We start from the raw sequence: 24,185 nt of genomic DNA, 5'->3' as shown, positions 1-24,185 counted from the left end.
ATAAAGAAACTCACTCGACGAAGAAGTAAGAATGGATCAAGGCGACTGAAAAGGAAGTTGCTATCATCACTCGGGTCCATTGATCCGGAGCAAGATATGCTCACGGCATGAAAAACAAGTCGGAGAGGTCCTCAACTCCTTCCCCACTCAAACCTCGATCCATTCGGGGGCTAATGATGAAGCTATGGACCTAGGGTAGGGTCATGGACCTGTCCTAGCTGCCCTACCCAAGGACATCTCTAGAAGAAATCGCCTTTTAATCGACTTGAAGGTGCCCCACTCGACAGACTCGAAGACACTCGACCAAGACCCAACCACTCGACGGTCAGGAGACCTAAAGGCACCCCGCACACTAACGGTTGGTCATTAAGTAGCTTTTATGGTCATCATAGCACTTTATTACTAGCGTTACCAGTAACGCCCTGCCTTAATGTACATTGAACCCTTCGTAACATGGGCTAGCCGGGGTCCTGGCGCACTCTATATAAGCCACCCCCCTCCTTCGAGACAGGGGTTCGCACCTCTGTAACTCATACACACATAATCCAGTCGACCGCCTCTGGGCTCCGAGACGTAGGGCTTTTACTTCCTCCGAGAAGGGCCTGAACTCGTAAACCTTGCGTCCTTACAACCTCTCCATAGCTAAGACCTCACCTCGCCATACTTACCCCCCTACATTACTGTCAGAGTTAGAACCACGGCATATAAGTCTCAATTCTACTAGTAGTAGTAGTACCATCACATGTTGGATTTTGAGGTGCGTTAAATCACCCGATGCAAGCATTGTCAAGAGAAAACTCACCAATGCATGTAGAAGTTCATGGAAATTTAGTGGTCATGCATGCATTCATTCTAATTAATGCCTCGGTAAACATAACTTCTTGAGAAAAACGAGCATACATTACTTGTGCAAACTATGAAATTAATTCCACCACTCAACGTCTACCTTGGTTGGAGAGATTTTGAAATTGAGCCATAAACTGGAAAGGAGGGAGTAGTAACATAGCCTAGGGTAGCTTGCTGCACCACAGACTCCAAGGAAATTGATGTAGTAGTACTACTCCTATATACCACTTTATTATTCATACTACTACTAAAAGACATATATTCCAAACAATATGATAATCTCTCTAACCAAGGTAGAGACGAGGAGTAAACGGAGGGAGTAGTAAAATTTTATCCTCGTCCTACGAGCCACCGCACGCGTGGGCGAGGGAGCGGTCGTAAGGCGTAGTTCTACTACATCCGTCCTAGTTTATAGGTCACCTTTGTAGTTCGTGCCAAATTTGACCAAATATTTAGCTAACAAAATGCTAATGCATGTGAACAAAAATTATATCATTGGATTCATATTTCAACATAGTTTTCAATGATATAATTTTTGTAACATGCATGAAAGTTTTGTTAGTTCAATCTATAGTCAAAATTTGACACAATATACAATGGGGACCAATAAACCAGGACGGAGGTAGTAGTAAGCAAGCTTCGCCTCGTCCTGCGAGCCACCGCGCCCGTGGGCGGGGGAGACGGCGTAGTAAGCAAGCTTCTCCTTGTTCTGCGAGTTGACGGGACACATCAAAAGTAATACGTACAGAGCATCTCGAGTGTATAGAACCTTGCCTCTAATGTAGGCCCCACATGGCTTGCCTCTTTTTTAACATAACGCGTCAAGTCGCAATTTGTTTTTTCACCCATGGTAGATGATCCTCCATCCAGTGGACAACCAGTACACATGTCAAATTACCACGTGGGCTGCCTTTTCGTATACAAATGAGCTCCACCGTGTACCCACGCGGGTGTGGTTGGGAAAGAGATGGGAGTACATGCGCCGTGAGTGCACCTCTTCTCTTCGTGCACGTCCCCCACCTACGTGGGTGTGTGTGAGAGAGAGATACAAACCTAGACATAATACGCCATCCATCCCCATGCCTCCGACCAGTCCGACCACCAGTCACCACCACGCCCCACTCCTCCTCACCTTATCTCTCATCTTTCTCGATATATCATTTTTTTCGATGAAATTCTCGAGATACCATTTTGCCGATAAAATTCTCGAGATATCATTAGCTTTTACAGATGAGATTACTACTGCATGGGTCAATCACAACAGGTGTTTTGTAAAAAAATGCATCTTGATGTTCCGTGCAATGCACGGGCATCTTGGTAGTCCATGAAAACAACACATGGACAAATTTCACGGCGAACAAGGGATTTGAATCTGCTGGGAGGGGCTGTTTGGATTTTGCCCGAGGTAGCCAAAATATTGGCGACCCTTTTGTCCACCGGTGCCTTTGCCACCGATGAACGAGGAATGGCTCGGGTGCTCATGCATCCTCTAGCGCGCGCATTGGAGACAAGCTCGCATGAGCTGTGCTTTTTTTGTCCCACCACGCCATCCGAGCCGGCGGCAGACCGACCGGCGACCCGCATATTATGCCATCCAACCATAGCCGCACACATTCTGACAGTAACTCAACCAACCAGACAAAATTCATGCAAACACGGAGATATTTCTCATAAATAATGACGGATTACCGGATTTTCATACAAACATGACGGATTACATTACATTCAAATCAACTAAGCGGTGCTAGTTCTGGACAGCACACGTATATAATACCTGGCCTAAATGGTCGCCCGGCGATCCATTTGTGTTCCTCATGTCCGGCAGCACGATCACCGGACTGCCGGGAGCCCCGGAGGTATATGCTTCAGCGCAAAGGATGGCTCGCTTCCCCACTGCCCAACTGATATGGTTGGCTGATGCCCAAGATGATGGTGGAAGGGGGCTTCTCCGCTTCCGTGGAACCCATGCGGGGTCGATGAAGGTCCTCACAACAAAAGGATCTGGCAAGACACCTGCTGTGTACGCTGGCGTCGCCTCCGCGGTGGCCTTCATGGGACCCAAGCGGCGGCGGCCTCCCATTTTCAACTTCTCCTCGATGATGGCGGCAGACGCTGGCCACCAACTCGTCGCTCTCCGCGCACCTGGCTTCTGTCTTTGCTTGCATGGCGCGGCCACCGGCATGGGAGTCTCGGCCACATAAATAGGAGACGCGTTCGTAGACACAGGAGGCGCGGTATGAGGCGGTGGCGTGGACGGCAACGACGACGCCCGTGCACCGCTCCGCGTCGAGCTGGCCTGGAGCGGCGAGTTGCAGAACTGTGCGCCGGCTTGGGGCGGCAACTGGCTCCATCGGGCGAGGGGAGGGAGGTGGATAGTCCTTGGTTGATTTATAGAATGCTCATTGCACTTCACTTATATCTTTTGAGTATGGCTTTATAGAATGCTTCATGTGCTTCACTTATATCATTTGAAGTTTGGATTGCCTGTTTCTCTTTACACAGACAACCGCCATTTGTAGAATGCTCTTTTGCTTCACTTATATTTGTTAGAGCACAGGCATATGTTTTGTAGAAAGAATTAAACTCTCGTGCTTCACTTATATCTATTTACAGAGATGACAAGAATTGCTCATTCACATGGTTAGTCATAAAATCCTACACAAACTTGTAGATCGCTGAATATGATATGTTTGATTCCTTGCAATAGTTTTGCGATGTAAAGATGGTGATATTAGAGTCATGCTAGTGGGTAGTTGTGGATTGTAGAAATACTTGTGTTGAGGTTTGTAATTCCCGTAGCATGCACGTATGGTGAACCATTATGTAACGAAGTCGGAGCATGATGTGTTTATTGCTTGCCTTCCTTATGAGTGGCGGTCGGGGACGAGCGATGGTCTTTTCCTACCAGTCTATCCCCCTAGGAGCATGCACGTAGTACTTCGTTTCAATAACTAATAGATTGTTGCAATAAGTATGTGAGTTCTTTATTACTAATGTTGAGTCCATGGATTATACGCACTATCACCCTTCCACCATTGCTAGCCTCTCTAGTACCGCGCAACTTTCACCGGTTATCATACAGCCACCATATACCTTCCTCAAAACAGCCACCATACCTACCTATCATGGCATTTCCATAGCCATTCCGAGATATATTGCCATGCAAATTTCATCATTATCATATACATGACTTGAGCATTCATTGTCATATTGCTTTGCATGATTGTAAGATAGCTAGCATGATGTTTTCATGGCTTGTCCGTTTTTTGATGTCATTGCTACGCTAGATCATTGCACATCCCAGTACACCGCCGGAGGCATTCATATAGAGTCATATCTTTGTTCTAGATATCGAGTTGTAATATTGAGTTGTAAGTAAATAAAAGTGTGATGATCATCATTATTAGAGAATTGCCCCAGTGAGGAAAGGATGATGGAGACTATGATTCCCCCATAATTCGGGATGAGACTCCGGACTCTACAAAAAAATAAAAGAGGCCAAAGAAGCCCAAATAAAAAAGGCCAAAGAAGCCCACTAAAAAAATAAAAAATAAAAAATAAAAAAAATAAAAAAATATGAGAGAAAAAGAGAGATGGGGCAGTGCTACTATCCTTTTTCCACACTTGTGCTTCAAAGTAGCACCATGTTCTTCATATAGAGAGTCTCTTGAGTATTCCGATGATGGGCTATGTTCTTCAAAGTAGCACCATGTTCTTCAAAGTAGCACCATGTTTTTCCACACTAGTGGGAATTTTCATTATAGAACTTGGCTTGTATATTCCGATGATGGGCTTCCTCAAATGCCCGAGGTCTTCATGAGCAAGCAAGTTGGATGCACACCCACTTAGTTTTAGTTAGAGCTTTCATACACTTATAGCTCTAGTGCATCCGTTGCATGGCAATCCCTACTCACTCACATTGATATCTATTGATGGGCATCTCCATAGCCTGTTGATACGCCTAGTTGATGTGAGACTATCTTCTCCTTTTTGTCTTCTCCACCATCATATTCTATTCCACCTATAGTGCTATGTCCATGGCTCACGCTCATGTATTGTGTGAAAGTTGAAAAGGTTTGAGAACGTCAAAAGTATGAAACAATTGCTTGGCTTGTCATCGGGGTTGTGCATGATGTGAATATTTTGTGTGGTGAAGATGGAGCATAGCCAGACTATATGATTTTGTAGGGATAACTTTCTTTGGCCATGTTATTTTGAAAAGACATGATTGCTTTATTAGTAGGCTTGAAGTATTATTGTTTTTATGTCAAATGATAGACTATTGCTTTGAATCACTCATGTCTTAATATTCATGCCATGATTAGATATGTGATCAAGATTATTCTAGGTAGCATTCCACATCAAAAATTATCTTTTTTATCATTTACCTACTCGAGGACGAGCAGGAATTAAGCTTGGGGATGCTGATACGTCTCCGTCGTATCTATAATTTTTGACTGTTCCATGCCAATATTATTCAATTTTCATATACTTTTTGGCAACTTTTTATAATATTTTTGGGACTAACATATTGATCCAGTGCCCAGTGCCAGTTCCTGTCTGTTGCATGTTTTTGGTTTCGCAGAATATCCATATCAAACGGAGTCCAAACAGGATAAAAACGGACGGAGCTTATTTTTGGAAAATATGGAAAATTCAGAAGGAAAATCAACGCGAACCAGTGCCCGAGGTGGTCATGAGGCAGGGGGCGCCCCCCCTAGGGCGCGCCCCCTACCCTCGTGAGCCCACCGTAAGGCGGTTGACGCTCTTCTTTTGCCGCAAGAAAGCTAATATTCGGAAAAAAATCACAGCGAAGGTTTCAGGCCAATCGGAGTTACGGATCTCCATATATATACGAAACGGTGAAACAGAGCCAGAACAGAACGCAGAACCAGAGAGAAACAGAGAGATAGAACCAATCTCGGAGGGGCTCTCGCCCCTCCCATGCCATGGAGGCCAAGGACCAGAGGGGAAACCCTTCTCCCATCTAGGGAGGAGGTCAAGGAAGAAGAGGAAGAAGGGGGACCCTCTCCCCCTCTCCTCCGGTGGCGCCGAAACGCCACCGTGGCCATCATCATCATCACCGCGATCTACACCAACACCTCCGCCATCTTCACCAACATCTCCATCACCTTCCCCCCTCTATCTATAGCGGTCCACTCTCCCGCAACCTGCTGTACTCTCTACTTGAACATGGTGCTTTATGCTTCATATTATTATCCAATGATGTGTTGCCATCCTATGATGTCTGAGTAGATTTTCGTTGTCCTATCGGTGGTTGATGAATTGCTATGATTGATTTAATTTGCTTGTGGTTATGTTGCTGTCCTTTGGTGCCCATCATATGAGCGCGCGTGTGGATCACACCATAGGGTTACTTGTATGTTGATAGGACTATGTATTGGAGGGCAAGAGTGACAGAAGCTTCAACCTAGCATAGAAATTGATGCATACGGGATTGAAGGGGGACCAATATATCTTAATGCTATGGTTGGGTTTTACCTTAATGAACGTTAGTAGTTGCGGATGCTTGCTAATAGTTCCAATCATAAGTGCATAGAATTCCAAGTCAGGGATGACATGCTAGCAGTGGCCTCTCCCACATGATACTTGCTATCGGTCTAGTAAAGTAGTCAATTGCTTAAGGGACAATTTCGCCACACCTACCATAATTTTTCCACACTTGCTATATTTACTTTAGTTGTTTCTTTTCCTTAGCAGCCCTAGATTTTATTTTCTCGCTCTTTATTTTCTTGCAAGCCTACCCAAAAACACCTACAAAGTACTTCTAGTTTCATACTTGTTCTAGGTAAAGCGAACGTCAAGCGTGCGTAGAGTTGTATCGGTGGTCGATAGAACTTGAGGGAATATTTGTTCTACCTTTAGCTCCTTGTTGGGTTCGACACTCTTACTTATCGAATACTTTTGCGATCCCCTATACTTGTGGGTTATCAGGGGTCCCGAACTGTGCGTCTAAGGTCGATGATAACAGGAGACCGGGGACATGATGTTTACCCAGGTTTGGGCCCTCTCTATGGAGGTAATACCCTATGTCCTGCTTGATTGATATTGATGAATATGAGTATTACAAGAGTTGATCTACCATGAGATCGTAATGGCTAAACCCTAGAGGTCTAGCTGGTATGGCTATGATAATGAATATCTCCCTCCGGACTAAGCCCTCTGGTTTATATAAACACCAGGAGGATCTAGGGTTACATAAGGTCGGTTACAAAGAAAGGAATCTACATATTTGATTGCCAAGCTTGCCCTCCACGCCAAGGAGAGTCCCATCCGGACACGGGTGCAGTCTTCGGTCTTCGTATCTTCACGGCCCATCAGTCCAGCCCATGGCTAACAGGCCGGACGCCCGAGGACCCCTTAGTCCAGGACTCCCTCAGTAGCCCCTGAACCTGGCTTCAATGACAAGGTATCCGTCGCGTAGATATATCTTCGGCATTGCAAGGTAGGTTCCTCCTTCCAAACTCCAAGATAGTCTTCAAACGAAACAATCGTGTTCGGATCTGCAACACACATCCGTAGAGAGTATAATATTTCACGAATCCAATCTGCGGACTACTTTAGTAACATGACGTCACGTCACTCCAGCCATAATTTCGAACTGTTTTTCGTCTGCCACTCCCCATTTCGAGACGCGGTTTGCCATTGGCACGTCTTGTCAAAAGCAGAGATCGTGTCCCCTTATTGCGGGATTTTTCATCAATTCGGGCGTGGGTAACCCAACCGTGCCTCTTTACACAGCCCTTGGGAATAGGCGAGGTTTAAGGCAAGTGGGGGGGGCGTTCGATATTCACTCCCTTTATAAGGGGATAAGGATTCCCTTTTCTACTCCCACGCCTTCTCCTTCCTCTGCCCATCCATACTCGAGCTCCAGCGCCCAAGCTCTAACTTTCCCCGCCCGAGAAAGCACTCCAATCATGTCCGGATCTGGAGCTGGAGGCAAGTGGATGGCCTCCTCCGTCAAGAAGGAGGACATCAAGGAGCTCTGGGAGGCCGGATACCTAGCCAAGGGGATCGTTTACCGACTCCCGGCCAAGGGACAAATCGTCCCTACCCCAGAGCCCCATGAGAGGGTGGTGTTTCTCACACATTTCGTCCGCGGGCTGGTATTCCCTCTCCACCCGTTTGTCCACGGATTGATGTTTTACTATGGGCTGGACATCCGTGATCTAGCCCCCAACTCTATCCTCAACATCTCGGCATTTATTGTCATGTGCGAGGCCTTTCTCCGTATCCCACCTCACTTTGGCCTATGGCTGAAGACCTTCAATGTGAAGCCGAAGGTGGTGAGCAGCCAACAAGTAGAGTGTGGAGGCGCCATGGTGGGCAAGATGCCCAATGTCACCTGGCCGAAAGGCTCCATTGTGGAGACGGTGAAGGGGTGACAGTCGGAGTGGTTCTACATCACCGAGCCGCGCAACACCAATTGGGTGGCGGCCCCCGAATATCTGATCCGGAGCTCCGATGCGGCTCACCTCCTGGCAAGAGAAGGGCCTAACCTAGGGCTCTTCGAGCGAGCTGACTAGGCTCCAGACGTGCGTCCAGAACATGATAACCAAGAGGGTCAAACTCGTCAAGGTGATCTAGGTTATGCTCATTCGCCGGATCCTTCCGTGCCAATGCCGGACTTGATATTTGTGGGAGTTCGATCCAGCCAAGCACCAGACGCTACTAGAGCTATTCGGCACGACGCACGAAGGTGTCTGGAAAGTGCTCTTCAAGGCCGGCGGGACACCACCGCCCACGACCGAGGATCGCGGGCTCAGCTTAAAACGCCAGGCCAATTCGGTAAGTTCTTTCATGTTTTGAGGAAGGGGTCTAAGCCTTCCTATCAATTTTTCAGGTCTGGATCGATATAGCGGGGCGGATTAACTGTCCGGCTCCGCTACCCGAAGACCAAGAAACCCCACTTCTGACGAAGATGATATTTCCGGCACCTTATGAGGTGCCAGAAAAGAAGGCCAAGAAAACAGCCAAAGGGGCCAGGAGTGGCCTTCACCGAAAAGGTGCTTCGGACGTGACGTCCGGAGATGAGACTCCCTCTTCGGCCGCCGAAGAAGACGACGGTGAGGAGGAAGAAAATGACTCCCCCCTCAGGAGGGAAGGAAGATAAGCGGGGCCTCCCCAACTTTGGAGGCGAAGGCGGCCAAGAGGGGGAAGGGCTCCCTCGCGGATAACTCCGCGTGGGATGTCGATAGCAGTCCGGAGTTGTCACAGCCCAAGAATTGCTTGTAGTTAGTTGCATCTGTGAGCATCCATGCATCATGTTTAGTTCAGAAGAATTTGAATTGGGGGTGTTCAAACCCTAGATCAAATGAATCCAACTAGGTTCAAATAAAAAATCATTTTCAATGAACTCGAAATGCCCTTCAGAAAAGTTCATCATTTTTGAATTGGTTGAAAACCTCTGACAAAAATGGTGCACATTTTTCCAGGTCACTCTGGATTTTTGAATTAAATCATATTGTATTTGACTTTGGGCATTTAAATAATATAACTAATTTAAATGCTCAAATAATGCTGGAACCTATTTTTGGGCCACTGAAATAAATCAGCAGGTGTCCATAAATAATTTCAGGATTTTAGGAAAGGCCTTGGTATTTTTCCTAAGTTCAAAACTACAGCAGAAAAAGAAAACAAAAACAAAAAAAGAGAAGAAGGAAAAGAGAGCACACCTGGCCCGACTTACCTGGCAGCCCACCAGGGGCAGCCTCGTCTTCTACCTCTTGCCAGTAGGCAGAGGAGAAGCTGGCCACGGCGCGCCACGCCGGCAGCTGCCTGCCTGGCTGCCCCCTCCTCCCCCTGGTTGCCTCCCGCGACGCCACGCGCCAGCCCCGTACCCCCTCACTCTCCCTCGTCCCCATCGCCTCCTCTGTCTCTCTGTCCCGCAGTCGCTACAATCGCCCGAGAACGCCGACGAGAACTCCCGTGGCCACCGGCCCTCCCTCGCCCTGCTGCCGAGTCCAGAAGCTCCGCCGTGTCGTCCTCGACCTCCTCGCCGAGCTACGCAACACCGGACGCCCTGAAGCCTCGCCAATGCTGCCGTTACTGACCTCGAGTGCCGGTGATCCCCATCGTCCTTTCGCTGGACCCTGAGCCTCCCCTACCTCGCCAGCGGCACCGGAAGAACCGTGGTGAGCCGCTACACCGTTTCCCCAGGAGCATGTAGGCGTACTCAACGCTTCCTCAGGAAGCCGCGGATCCCACCAGTTCAGCTCGGCACGCCCCGCAGCGCCTAACCTGTCGGTGCCCGAACTCCGGCGGCCGCAAAAGAGCTCGCCGCCGTCAGCTCCGGCCACCCCAGCAGTTGTCGTTTGTCTCTTTGGATGCGCCTCACTCCCAGGAACCCGTAGGAGCAAACAGCGCATCGAATGGTGCTCCGTAGCGAGTGCACGGTGCATCTCCGCCGTCGGCCATGGTCGTCGTCGGTTAGCCTCCGTCGAGCTGACGTGGCGACGTCTTTAGCAGCTAAACACGCTAATTAACCCCACTCTCTAGACACTGACAGTGGGCCCTGCTGCCTAACTAAACCGCTATTTAGTTTTAAGTTAGATTAGTTAACAAAACCAGCGGACCCACGCGTCAGGGTTGACTGGCTGACGTGGCAGTTGACCAGGCCCACCTGTCAGCTACACTAACCAGCCCTGAGTCCCTAACCATTGGGCCCCATTGGTCAGGTTTGACCTGGACGGCACCCCGCTGACTCGCTTACGTCACGCTGACGTAGTGCTGTCGCAGTAATGCATTTTCTGGAATTAGTTTAATTCTAAATATTTAGAAAATCTAGAAAATTGCCTAAACTTCTAAAAATCATAGAAAATCAACCGTAACCCCAAATGCGAAGATTTGTATATGAAAAATGATAAGAAAAATCCAATCTATCCATATGTGCTAATTTCATGCATGTTAAACAAACTTATGCCCACTGTATAAGTGAAAACATGATAATGTCATTTTAAATGCTAAATATGGAGTTGCATATGAACCCTTGGTTCATATGGACTTCATCTAAATTATTGCTAGATGCATTAGCACAAATAATAGCATTATTGCCATGTCACATTCATGCATCATATTGTGCATTGCATTGATTGTGTTCTTCCTTGTTTGCCGGTAATTGTTCCCTCTCGATAGACGTGTTCCGGCGATGAGATCGATGACACCGATGAAGAAATATACTATCTTCAGAAGTGCCAGGCAAGAAAAACCCCCTTGTTCATTCCGATACAATCCCACTCTCTCGCTCCTGCTCTCTTTTACTGCATTAGGACAACAATGATTCAACTATTACATGTTGCGATATTTTAACCCCTTTGCCCTGCATGACCTGTCATTGTCATATTAAATAGATGAAACACACTAGCATGAGTAGGAGTTGTTTGAGCCTTGATGTGCCTACTCATTCATGCTTGTTTGTCATGCCTGCTATTGCTTAGAGTTGTGTCAGGTCTGATTTATCGGGGATGAATTGGAAAGTTGTGAACATGTCCTACTGTATGTGAGTTAAGTGTGTTGAACACGATTTGGTAAAGGTATCGATGAGAGGCCATGTAGGAGTACATGGTGGGTTGTTTCATTGGAACCGTCCTTAAGCACCGAGATCTGTATGTGTGTTTTAAGAACCAGCTACTACCATGCATTGGGCCCGAAACCAATGGACCCTCTCGGCTTCTTAACCACCCTAGTCCTCTGTCCAGGAGTTGCAATTAGTTTCTGGTGTTTATAGGATATGTGTTGGCGGCCGTGCTAGCACTGACCCCAGGGGTGGGCTATGATTTGGTAGATACACCGTGGCATGGTATACCGAGTCGCTCGTTTGGTGTCTCGGGAACCCTGTACACATCATTCGGGGCCGTATTTGGAAACCTCGGCCGAACTCCCTGCGGATGGAACCTGGATAGGTGATAAACCTGGAATAGAGACTTGAGTGTTTGGGTAGGCTATGGCCAACACCCTCGTTGGGCTTCCGCTTGAAGGTTGCCGAGTACATGTCGTGTAAACGGCGGTAAGTGGTGAGAGCGTGTGTGAAGAAGTACACCCCTGCAGGGTTAACATCATCTATTCGAATAGCCGCGTCCGCGGTAAAGGACTACTTGGTTGCCTATACAATTCATAGACAAGTGAAAGTGGATAATCTAAAACTCACAAGGTAAAGCGTGAGTGCTATGGATGGCCTTCTCGTAGGGAGACGGGAGCGGATCCATAGTGGTGTATTGATATGGTGAATATGTGGACTCGTGTGCGCCACCTCAAAAGAGTTACTTGCAATCATAGTTTAGGATAGACACATAGTCAAAGCTGTCTTGCTGCAGTTAAACCCCACCATCCCTTTGTTGATAATGATGCATATGTAGTTAGTTCTGATGTAAGTCTTGCTTGGTACATTTGTACTCACGTTTGCTTATTTTATGTTTTTGCAGAGAGACTTTGATACATCTCCAACGTATCTATAATTTTTGATTGCTCCATGCTATATTATCTACTGTTTTGGACTATATTGGGCTTTATTTTTCACTTCTATATTATTTTTGGGACTAACCTATTAACCGGAGGCCTAGCCCAGAATTGCTGTTTTTTGCCTCTTTCAGTGTTTCGGATAAACAGAATATCACACAGAGTCCAAACGGAATAAAATCTTCGGAAACGTGATTTTCTCACCGAACGTGATCCAGGAGACATGGACCCTACTGCAAGGGATCAAAGAGGTGGTCACGAGGGTGGGGGTGCGCCCCCCCTAGGGCGCGCCCCCCTGCCTCGTGGGCCCCTTGGTGCTCCACCGACATACTCCTTCCTCCTATATATACACACGTACCCCCAAACGATCAGAACAGGAGCCAAAAACCTAATTCCACCGCCGCAACTTTCTGTATCCACGAGATCCCATCTTGGGGCCTGTTCCAGAGCTCTGCCGAAAGAGGGCCGTCATCACGGAGGGCTTCTACATCATCCTAGCCCCTCCGATGAAGTGTGAGTAGTTTACCTCAGACCTTCGGGTCCATAGTTAGTAGCTAGATGGCTTCTTCTCTCTCTTTGAATCTCAATACAAAGTTCTTCCCCTCTCTTGTGGAGATCTATTCGATGTAATCTTCTTTTTGCGGTGTGTTTGTTGAGACCGATGAATTGTGGGTTTATGATCAAGTCTATCTATGAATAATATTTGAATCTTCTCTGAATTCTTTTATGCATGATTGGTTATCTTTGCAAGTCTCTTCGAATTATCCGTTTGGTTTGGCCAACTAGATTGGTAGTTCTTGCCATGGGAGAAGTGCTTAGCTTTGGGTTCGATCTTGCAGTGTCCTTACCCCGTGACAGAAGGGGCAGCAAGGCACGTATTGTATCGTTGCCATCGAGGATTATCTCTCTACATCATGTCATCTTGCTTAAGGCGTTACTCTGTTTTTAACTTAATACTCTAGATGCATGCTCGATAGCTGTCGATGAGTGGAGTAATAGTAGTAGATGCAGAATCGTTTCGATCTACTTGTCACGGACGTGATGCCTATATACATGATCATGCCTAGATATTCTCATAATTATGCTCAATTCTATCAATTGCTCAACAGTAATTTGTTCACCCACCATAGAATACTTATCCTCTTGAGAGAAGCCACTAGTGAAACCTATGGCCCCCGGGTCTATTCTCATCATATCAATCTCCATCACTTTTATATTGTTTTGCTATTTACTTTGCCTTTACTTTTTACTATACATCTTTATATCAAAAATACCAAAAATATTCTATCTATCAGATCTCACTCTCGTAAGTGACCGTGAAGGGCTTGACAACCCCTAATCGCGTTGGTTGCGAGTAGCTATCTCTTTGTGCAGGTACGGGGGACTTGAGCGTGGGCTCCTACTGGATTGATACCTTGGTTCTCAAAAACTGAGGGAAATACTTACGCTACTCTGCTGCATCATCCCTTCCTCTTCAGGGAAAACCAACGCAAGCTCAAGACGTAGCAAGAAGGATTTCTGGCGCCGTTGCCGGGGAGTCTACGCAAAAAGTCAATATACCAAGTACCCATCACAATCCCTATCTCTCGCATTACATTATTTGCCATTTGCCTCTCGTTTTCCTCTCCCCCCAATTCGCCCTTGCAGTTTTATTCGCCCTCTCTCTCTACCCTCCCTCTCTATTTGCCTCTTTTTGCCCACTTGCCTTTTGTTTGCTCGTGTGTTAGATTGCTTGTTTGTCGCGATGGCTCAACCAAGATTTGGTGATCTTCACCTTAAAAGGTTAGAGGAGATCGAAAACAACATTAGGAAGTTTATGGTTTTGCAATTTGAGCATAATAATTTCTTTAGAAACGAGCTTAAGGAACAAAGAAGTTTTATGAGTTATATGAATAAAGAGCTTGATGATATGTCTAAAGAATTTGAGGGTATAAGATCCCAGATTGCTCGTCTAGAGAAGATGACTCCTGAAATTTTGGATATGCAAGCCACCTTAGTCAATAAGATGGCCGCTAAACCGAATACCTATGAAAATCAAGATGAAGATCTAAAAGTTATTGATGTGTCTCCAATTAAATCTTTATTTTGCAATATGAATGTTGATGAAACTGAATATGATCTTCCTTTACCTAGAAGGTGTTCTAAAAATTCGGAGTGTTTAGATCCTAATGATGAAATTGATGAAAGTGAGATTGAAAGAAATAAAAATCTAGATGTTGCTAAACCCACTATATTGGATTTCAAGGAATTTAATTATGAAAATTGCTCTTTGATTGATTGCATTTCCTTGTTGCAATCCGTGCTAAATTCTCCACATGCTTATAGTCGAAATAAAGCCTTCACCGAACATATTGTTGATGCCTTGATGCAATCTTATGAAGAAAACCTTGAGTTGAAAGTTTCTATCCCTAGAAAACTCTATGATGAGTGGGAACCAACTATTAAAATTAAAATTAAAGATCATTAGTTTGTGTCTCTACTATTCCCAAGCCTTTGTGTGATTTACTAGATTTCCGTAATTTTGATGATTGCTCTCTAAACTTGCATCTTGCGGATTCCCCTATTAAGAAACCTATGGGAAGAATTAATGATGTTCTTATTGTTTCAAATAGGAATTATGTGCCCGTAGATTTCATTGTTCTTGACATAGATTGCAATCCTTCTTGCCCTATTATTCTTGGTAGACCTTTCCTTAGAACGGTTGGTGCGATTATTGATATGAAGGAAGGGAATATTAGATTTCAATTTCCATTAAAAAAGGGCATGGAAGACTTTCCAAGAAAGAAAATAAAATTACCATATGAAACTATCATGAGAGCCACTTATGTATTGCCTACCAAAGATGGCAATACCTAGATCTATCCTTGCTTGTTATGCCTAGCTAGGGGCGTTAAACAATAGCGCTTGTTGGGAGGCAACCCAATTTTATTTTTATTCCTTGATTTTTGATCCTGTTTAGTAATAAATAAATTATTTAGCCTCTGTTTTGGTTGTGTTTTTTGTGTTTAATTAGTGTTTGTGCCAAGTAGAACCGTTGGGAAGACTTGGGGAAAGTCTTGTTGAACTTGCTGTAAAAAACAGAAACTTTAGCGCTCACGAGAACTGCTGTAATTTTTATTTGAATAGAGATATTTAGTTAATTATTTTTGAAGGTTATTAATAGATAAATTCCTCACGTCCAGAAATTTATTTTAGAATTTTTGGGGTTCCAGATCTTGCGCTATCTACAGATTACTACAGACTGTTCTGTTTTTGACAGATTCTGTTTTTCGTGTGTTGTTTGCTTATTTTGATGAATCTATGGCTAGTAAAATAGTTTATAATCCATATAGAAGTTGGAATACAGTAGGTTTAACACCAATATAAATAAAGAATGAGTTCATTACAGTACCTTGAAGTGGTCTTTTGTTTTCTTTCACTAACGGAGCTCACGAGTTTTCTATTTTCAGTTTTGTGTTGTGAAGTTCTCAAGTTTTGGGTAAGAATTTGATGGATTATGGAACAAGGAGTGGCAAGAGCCTAACATTGGGGATGCCCATGGCACCCCCAAGATAATCCAAGGACACCAAAAAGTCAAAGCTTGGGGATGCCCCGGAAGGCATCCCCTCTTTCGTCCACTTCCATCGGTAATTTACTTGGAGCTATATTTTTATTCACCAACATGATATGTGTTTTGCTTGGAGCATCTTGTATTATTTGTGTCTTTGTTTATTAGTATGCAACAATCATCCTTGCTATACACACCTTTTGAGAGAGCCATACATGAATTAAAATTTGATAGAATACTCTATGTGCTTCACTTATATCCTTTGAGCTAGATAATTTTGCTCTATGTGCTTCACTTATATCTTTTGAGCTAGATAATTTTGCTCTATGTGCTTCACTTAGATCTCTTAGAGCACGGTGGTGCATTCGTTTTAATGAAACTATTGATCTCTCATTCTTCACTTAAATTAATTTGAGAGTCTCTTATTAGCATGGTAATTTGCCTAATAATAATATGCTTGGTATTCAAGATTTGTAAAAATTTCTTTTGAGTGTGTTGAATACTAAGAAAAGATTGAAGCATGATAATTGTTTTGAGATATGGAGGTGATAATATTAAAGTCATGCTAGTTGAGTAGTTGTCAATTTAAAGAATACTTGTGTTGAAGTTTTTGATTCCCGTAGCATGCACGTATGGTGAATCGTTATGTGATGAAGTCGGAGCATGATTTATTTCTTGATTGTCTTCCTTATGAGTGGAGGTCGGGGACGAGCGATGGTGTTTTCCTACCAATCTATCCCCTAGGTGCATGCGCGTAATACTTTGCTTTGATAACTTCTGAATTTTTGCAATAAGTGTATGAGTTCTTTATGACTAACGTTGAGTCCATGGATTATACGCGCTCCCACCCTTCCACCCTTGCTAGCCTCTCTAATACCGCGTAACTTTCGCCGGTATCATACACCTACCATATACCTTCCTTAAAACAGCCACCATACCTACCTATTATGGCATTTCCATAGCCATTCCGAGATATATTGCCATGCAACTTTCCACCATCTAGTTCATCATGACATATCCATCATTGTCATATTGCTTAGTATGATCATGTAGTTGACATAGTATTTGTGGCAAATCCACCATTCATAATTCTTTCATACTTGTCACTCGTGATTCATTGCATATCCAGGTACACCACCGGAGGCATTCATATAGAGTCATACTTTGTTTTAGTATCGAGTTGTAATCATTGAGTTGTAAATAAATAGAAGTGTGATGATCATCATTCAATAGAGCATTGTCCCAAAAAAGTGGAAGGCCAAAGAAAAAAAGAAGGCCAAAAAAAAGGGCAATGCTACTATCCTTTTTTCCACATTTGTGCTTCAAAGTAGCACCATGATATAGCAAGTCTCATATAATGTGCTTCAAAGTAGCACCATGTTCTTCATATAGAGAGTTTCATATGTTGTCACTTTCATATACTAGTGGGAATTTTACGTTATAGAACTTGGCTTGTATATTCCAATGATGGGCTTCCTCAAATTGCCCTAGGTCTTCGTGAGCAAGCAAGTTGGATGCACACCCACTAGTTTCTTTTGTTGAGCTTTCATACATTTATAGCTCTAGTGCATCCGTTGCATGGCAATCCCTACTCACTCACATTGATATCTATTGATGGGCATCTCCATAGCCCATTGATACGCCTAGTTGATGTGAGACTATCTTCTCCTTTTTTTCTTCTCCACAACCACCATTCCATTCCACCTATATTGCTATATCCATGGCTCACGCTCATGTATTGCGTGAAGATTGAAAAAGTTTTGAAAAAGTTAGAGTATGAAACAATTCCTTGGCTTGTCATCGGGGTTGTGCATGATTTAAATACTTTGTGTGGGGAAGATGGAGCATAGCCAGACTATATGATTTTGTAGGGATAACTTTCTTTGGCCATGTTATTTTGAGAAGACATAATTGCTTTGTTAGTATGCTTGAAGTATTATTATTTTCTATGTCAACATAAACTTTTGTCTTGAATCTTTCTAATCTGAATATTCATACCACAACTAAGAAGATTTGCATTGAAATTATGCCAAGTAGCACTCCGCATAAAAAATTCTCTTTTTATCATTTACCTACTTAAGGACGAGCAGGAATTAAGCTTGGGGATGCCTGATACGTCTCCAACGTATCTATAATTTTTGATTGCTCCATGCTATATTATCTACTGTTTTGGACTATATTGGGCTTTATTTTTCACTTTTATATTATTTTTGGGACTAACCTATTAACCGGAGGCCCAGCCTAGAATTGTTGTTTTTTTGCCTATTTCAGTGTTTCGGATAAACAGAATATCAAACGGAGTCCAAACGGAATAAAATCTTCGGAAACGTGATTTTCTCACCGAACGCGATCCAGGAGACTTGGACGCTACTGCAAGGGATCAAAGAGGTGGTCACGAGGGTGGGGGGCGCGCCCCCTGCCTCGTGAGCCCCTTGGTGCTCCACCGACATACTCCTTCCTCCTATATATACACACATACCCCCAAACGATCAGAACAGGAGCCAAAAACCTAATTCCACCGACGCAACTTTCTGTATCCACGAGATGCCATCTTGGGGCCTGTTCCGGAGCTCCGCCGAAAGTGGGACGTCATCACGGAGGGCTTCTACACCATCCTAGCCCCTCCGATGAAGTGTGAGTAGTTTACTTCAGACCTTCGGGTCCATAGTTAGTAGCTAGATGGCTTCTTCTCTCTCTTTGAATCTCAATACAAAGTTCTCCCCCTCTCTTATGGAGATCTATTCGATGTAATCTTCTTTTTGCGGTGTGTTTGTTTTAATCCAATGAATTGTGGGTTTATGATCAAGTCTATCTATGAATAATATTTGAATCTTCTCTGAATTCTTTTATGCATGATTGGTTATCTTTGCAAGTCTCTTCGAATTATCCGTTTGGTTTGGCCAACTAGATTGGTAGTTCTTGCCATGGGAGAAGTGCTTAGCTTTGGGTTCGATCTTGCGGTGTCCTTACCCAGTGACAGAAGGGGCAGCAAGGCACGTATTGTATCGTTGCCATCGAGGATAACAAGATGGGGTTTATTTCATATTGCATGAATTTATCTCTCTACATCATGTCATCTTGCTTAAGGCGTTACTCTGTTTTTAACTAATACTCTAGATGCATGCTGGATAGCGGTCGATGAGTGGAATAATAGTAGTAGATGCAGAATCGTTTCGATCTACTTGTCACGGACGTGATGTCTATATACATGATCATGCCTAGATATTCTCATAATTATGCTCAATTCTATCAATTGCTCAACAGTAATTTGTTCACCCACCGTAGAATACTTATGCTCTTGAGAGAAGCCACTAGTGAAACCTATGGCCCCCGGGTCTATTCTCATCATATCAATCTCCATCACTTTTATATTGTTTTGCTATTTACTTTGCCTTTAGTTTTTACTTTGCGAAATACCAAAAATATTCTATCTATCAGATCTCACTCTCGTAAGTGATCATGAAGGGCTTGACAACCCCTAATCGCGTTGGTTGCGAGTAGCTATCGCTTTGTGCAGGTACGAGGGACTTGAGCGTGGGCTCCTACTGGATTGATACCTTGGTTCTCAAAAACTGAGGGGAATACTTACGCTACTCTGCTGCATCATCCCTTCCTCTTCGGGGAAAACCAACACAAGCTCAAGACGTAGCAGACTTCAGTCTCGCTAGTAGTTTCGCGTGGACTTCGACGTTTAGCTTGTTACATCAGCTACGATTTTGTACCCCTGGGAGGGTCTTCTAGATAATCAGGCTTCTCAACCTTTTTCATTTGTAGTTGTCTGTACTCAGAAATGTTTAAGCTCCCGCTTGTGCTATTGCTTGTATGACTTGATTGCTGGGTCATGAGACCCATGTTTGTAATATCTGGCTCTTCAGAGCCTAGTGAATAAATACTCTAAGTCGTAGAGTCTTGTTGTGATGCCATGTTGTATTTGCACATATCGAGCATATTGTGTGTATGATTTTGAAATGCTTGGTATGTGTGGGATCCGACAACCTAGTTGTTTATCCTTGGTAGCCTCTCTTATGGGGAAATGTAGTCTAGTGCTTCCACTGAGCCATGGTAGTCTGCTACAGCCGGGTTTACCGGAGTCCAGCTAGCCCAGTAACTACTGCTCCGGAACACTTAGACTGGCCGGCATGTGATCCACTTCGTTCATGTGTCTGTACCTTCGGGGAAATGTCACGCAGTGACTTCCGGAGTCCTGCTAGCCTGCTACAGCCCGGGTTCCAGGAGTCCTGTTAGCCCAGTTGCTACAGCCTGGATTCACACGCTGATGACCGACATGTTCGATGTTGGTTCATGTATGCCTGTCCCCATAAGTTAGTGCCACTTTGGGTTCACGACTAGTCATGTCGGCTCAGGTTCTCTGTCATATGGATGCTAGCGACACTATCACATACGTGAGCCAAAAGGCGCAAACGGTCCTGGGCCAGGTAAGGTGGCACCCGTTGGAATACCGTGCGTGAGGCCGCAAAGTGATATGATGTGTTACATGCTAGATCGGTGTGACTTAGAATCGGGGTCCTGACAGGAGCGTCCCCCCCCCCCCCGATCCAAGACTCAGGCTACCTCGTAAGTACCTTATGCACATCTAAATGTCTGGCCTTTCCATTTTGTAATTTTAATATGCTTAAATTATGCTATTGCAGTCCGGCCCGTGACAGCTCCCCGCGATCCTCGACAGAGGGTTCGCTAGACTCAAAGGAGATGGCTAGCATGTCTCTGCCGCCCGCTCACTCTGTCTCGCCCAAGGGTGATGATGAGGTGGTCTCCCAAAGGACCTTCCCAGACCGGGGGAGGTTCCGTAGATCGTCAGGGTGGTGCCCCAAGATGACTCCTCGGTTGTCGGGCACATGGGGGAAAAGCCCCCATGGGGACTGGTGATGTGGGCCAACTTCCATTCGGCCCTCAGCCGGATACCATTCCGGAGACCTACATGGCTCCGGAGTCTAGCGAACGGCCTTCCTCGAAAGGAGGAGGTGTGCCTATTCCGCCAGTGACCTCTGTCCAACCAGAGGCACCGGATAATCTGCTGGAAGCGCTACGAGGCGCCTCCATTGCGGATGAGCATCGTGTCCTTATGGGTACGGTGATCGAAAAGGTTCAGCCCGCCAAAAGTGGACTGACCGAGGCCTGCGCTGGCCTTTTAACAGGCTTTGAGGTAATAATTATGGAAAAAATATCAAAGTGTAGACAGTAGCCCCTGATGCTCTGTTCGGTGTCCGAAAAGGAAAAGCCGAGCAGAGGATAAAAATAATTTTCGCAGGATTCTAACATAAGATGTCTATGTGAATAAGCAGGTGTCGCTGCTGGCCGCTGCCGCTCATACTGCGGAGGTTTCTGGACTGAAGCAGAACCTGGAGCTGGCCGAGAAAGAGCTCGGCCTCATGAAAAAGCAGCTGGAGGACAACCAAGGTATGCAGTAACCTGTGTGTATATTTAGGAAAGACGAATGGTTCGTGCTGACTAAAGTGCCATGAACTTTATTAGGGGCCACGACCAAGGTGGCAGCCCTCAAGAAGGCGTTAACCGAGGCCGAGGACAAAGCGGCCAGGAAAACCCCCCGCGCGCGAGAAGCAAGAGCTCCAGGACGCCGTCAAGAAGTACGAGTCCCTGGAGCGTGATTCTAAGACGCAAGGGTCCGAACTTGCGAAGGCCCGCCAGAGTGCACAAGATGCCCGAGCCGAAGCCCAGAGCACCCTTCAGGAAATCCAGGCGGCCAAGAAGATCGCCGCGGGTAAGGCTTTCGTTATGCAAAGCAAGTCTGCGAAGGAAACGTTCCTTTTACTTACCTGAATTTGGAGCTCTCTAGGGGCGTTTACGGATTTGCCGCGCAGCATATCGGATGCTGGCGAGTTCTATAGAGCCGAAGAAGGGAGTTCTGTGGAGAGGCTGTTCTGGTCTCAATACCTTGAACCAGAACATCCGGTGCCCTTCAGCGACCAGCTGAAACAGCTGGTCGAGTTGCACAAGGCGGTCGAGCGAGCTATGAAGGACATGATAGTCCGAGTATGGCCTGCCGAGCCCATGCCCAACGGCTACTTCGGACTTGTGAAGCGGCTTGTGGGTTCCTCCCCATGGCTTGAGGTCGTGAAGCGGTCGGTCTGTATTGAAGGTGCATGGATGGCCTTTGCCTGCGCCAAGACGCACTGGGCGAAGATGGATGCCAAGAAGCTGATGACCGAGGGGCCGCCTAAGGGCAAGGAGCACTGCCGACCCAAGCTATATTTTGATAGTGTCCTGGAGGGATCCTGCCTTGTGGCGGAGCAATGTAAGAAGGATGTTATATTCCCATGAAAACATTCGTATTATCCTGTCCTGTAATATGGAACAATGATTTTATGTGATATAATGATTGTGATTTTAAAATTTTACCTCATGTGCGGCCATTTATGAAATCTGAGGGTTGACCAGTCGTTGGCTTCTACCCCCACATAGATAGTACGGGGGTGTTCGGGATAAATCTAAACACTCTTTACTCCATATTCTGGTCCTTAAAGGAGGTGTTTAGCGCAACGAACAAGGCAATCAGACTATACGGCCTATATCGTCCTCACTTAGCCATAGGAGTTTGATAATGAGAATTTTGGTGAAGCCCCTTGTATTCGAAAGACCGAACTTGGGGCATTACACGTACCTTATCGGATAAGAAACCGATTCCTCGCATAAAGCGGAAAAATCTCTAAGGATTTGAAACCTCTCGACCAGCTGACAGGCTCGCGCTGCATCATGACAATCAATTTTTGGCTTTCTCTATTGAGGCGCTCATCCAGAAGAACCGAGGAACAATCGCAGTAGTTCTCCCTTTACTACCCTAGCCGATATAGTGGAACGTAAGGTAGTAAGCACAGGAGCCGAGAAACCCAACTATTGACCAAAGACATGATTCGGAGCCGATGCACATAATGCTATAAGTTCGGGGTGCCGAACTGCACTGAAAAAAGTGTTCGGACTTTATTGCCGTACTGTGGGGCGCGAAAGCCCCTGGTGAAGTAAAATGTACTAGAGTGTACGTGTGCAATGGGTAATAAATACAAAGGTAAGGAAAAAGGGAAAATTAAGTAACAAGCTGACGCTACCATTTATTTACCATTGTAAGGTGATTAATACGTCGAGGTGTACTGGGAATTCCTTTGTACGGCAAAGCTCCTTGCCTCCTTGGTGTGTCCGACAAACGAGTTGTCAGGAGAAACCTTGAAAATAGAAAAACCCGAAATGAAAAGAAAAAGTAAAGGTGTGCGAATCCTAGGGTCGGTTGAGCCACACTGTGGATCACGAGCTAGCTATGCCTCCGTCAATACCCATGGAATTTTGAGTGTGTAATTATGTACGTGCAGTACGAATGCCGCTGTTTGATTGGGACTGGGACGGAGGCCAAATTTCTAATTAAGCTCTTGACGAGCTGGGTTGTCTTGCTGCAGGATAGTCCGGACTCTCTTAATGGTGTCCGGGGGATCGGCCGCTGAATTAAGGTTCTGCTAGAAAAGGCCGCGCTGTACTTCTGCAGCTAAGGCCGTGGTATGCTCCTCGGTATGGAGGGAGCATTCCGTATTTCCATTGACTGTTATGATGCCACGTGGTCCGGGCATCTTGAGCTTGAGATAAGCGTAGTGAGGTACCACATTGAATCGAGCAAATGCGGTTCGTCCAATCAGTGCGTGATAGCCGCTGCGAAAGGGGACGATGTCAAAGATTAGCGCCTCGCTTCAGAAATTGTCGGGAGATCCAAAGACATCCTCTAGTGTGATTGAGCCCGTACAATGGGCATCTACGCCTGGTATGACTCCTTTAAAGGTAGTCCTTGTGGGCTTAACCCATGATGGGTTGATGCCCATTTTGCGCACTGTATCCTGATAGAGAAGATTGAGGCTGCTGCCACCGTCCATGAGGACTCGCGTCAGGTGGAATCCATCAATGATTGGATCTAGGACTAGTGCGGCTGATCCGCCATGCCGGATACTGGTCGGATGATCCTGACAATCAAAAGTGATCGGGCACGATGACCATGGATTGAATTTTGGGGCGACTGGCTCTATCGCATAGACGTCCCTGAGTGCGCGCTTGCGCTCCCTCTTGGGGATGTGTGTAGCATATATCATGTTCACCATTTTGACCTGAGGGGGAAACTTCTTCTGTCCCCCTCTGTTTGGCTGCAGGGGCTCCTTGTCATCGTCCTCGCTCTGTGATCACTTTTCCTTGTTTTCGGCATTTTACTTGCCGGCTTGCTTAAAAACCCAGCAATCTCTGTTGGTATCGTTGGCTGGTTTGTCTGGGGTGCCATGGATTTGGCACAGACGGTCGAGTATGCGGTCTA

This window comes from Triticum urartu, chromosome 6A, assembly GCF_056163025.1.
Source record: "Triticum urartu cultivar PI428250 chromosome 6A, HENAU_Tu73, whole genome shotgun sequence".
Taxonomy (NCBI): domain Eukaryota; kingdom Viridiplantae; phylum Streptophyta; class Magnoliopsida; order Poales; family Poaceae; genus Triticum; species Triticum urartu.
The sequence above is the reverse complement of the archived record's forward strand: the minus strand, read 5'-3'. Positions refer to the sequence as shown.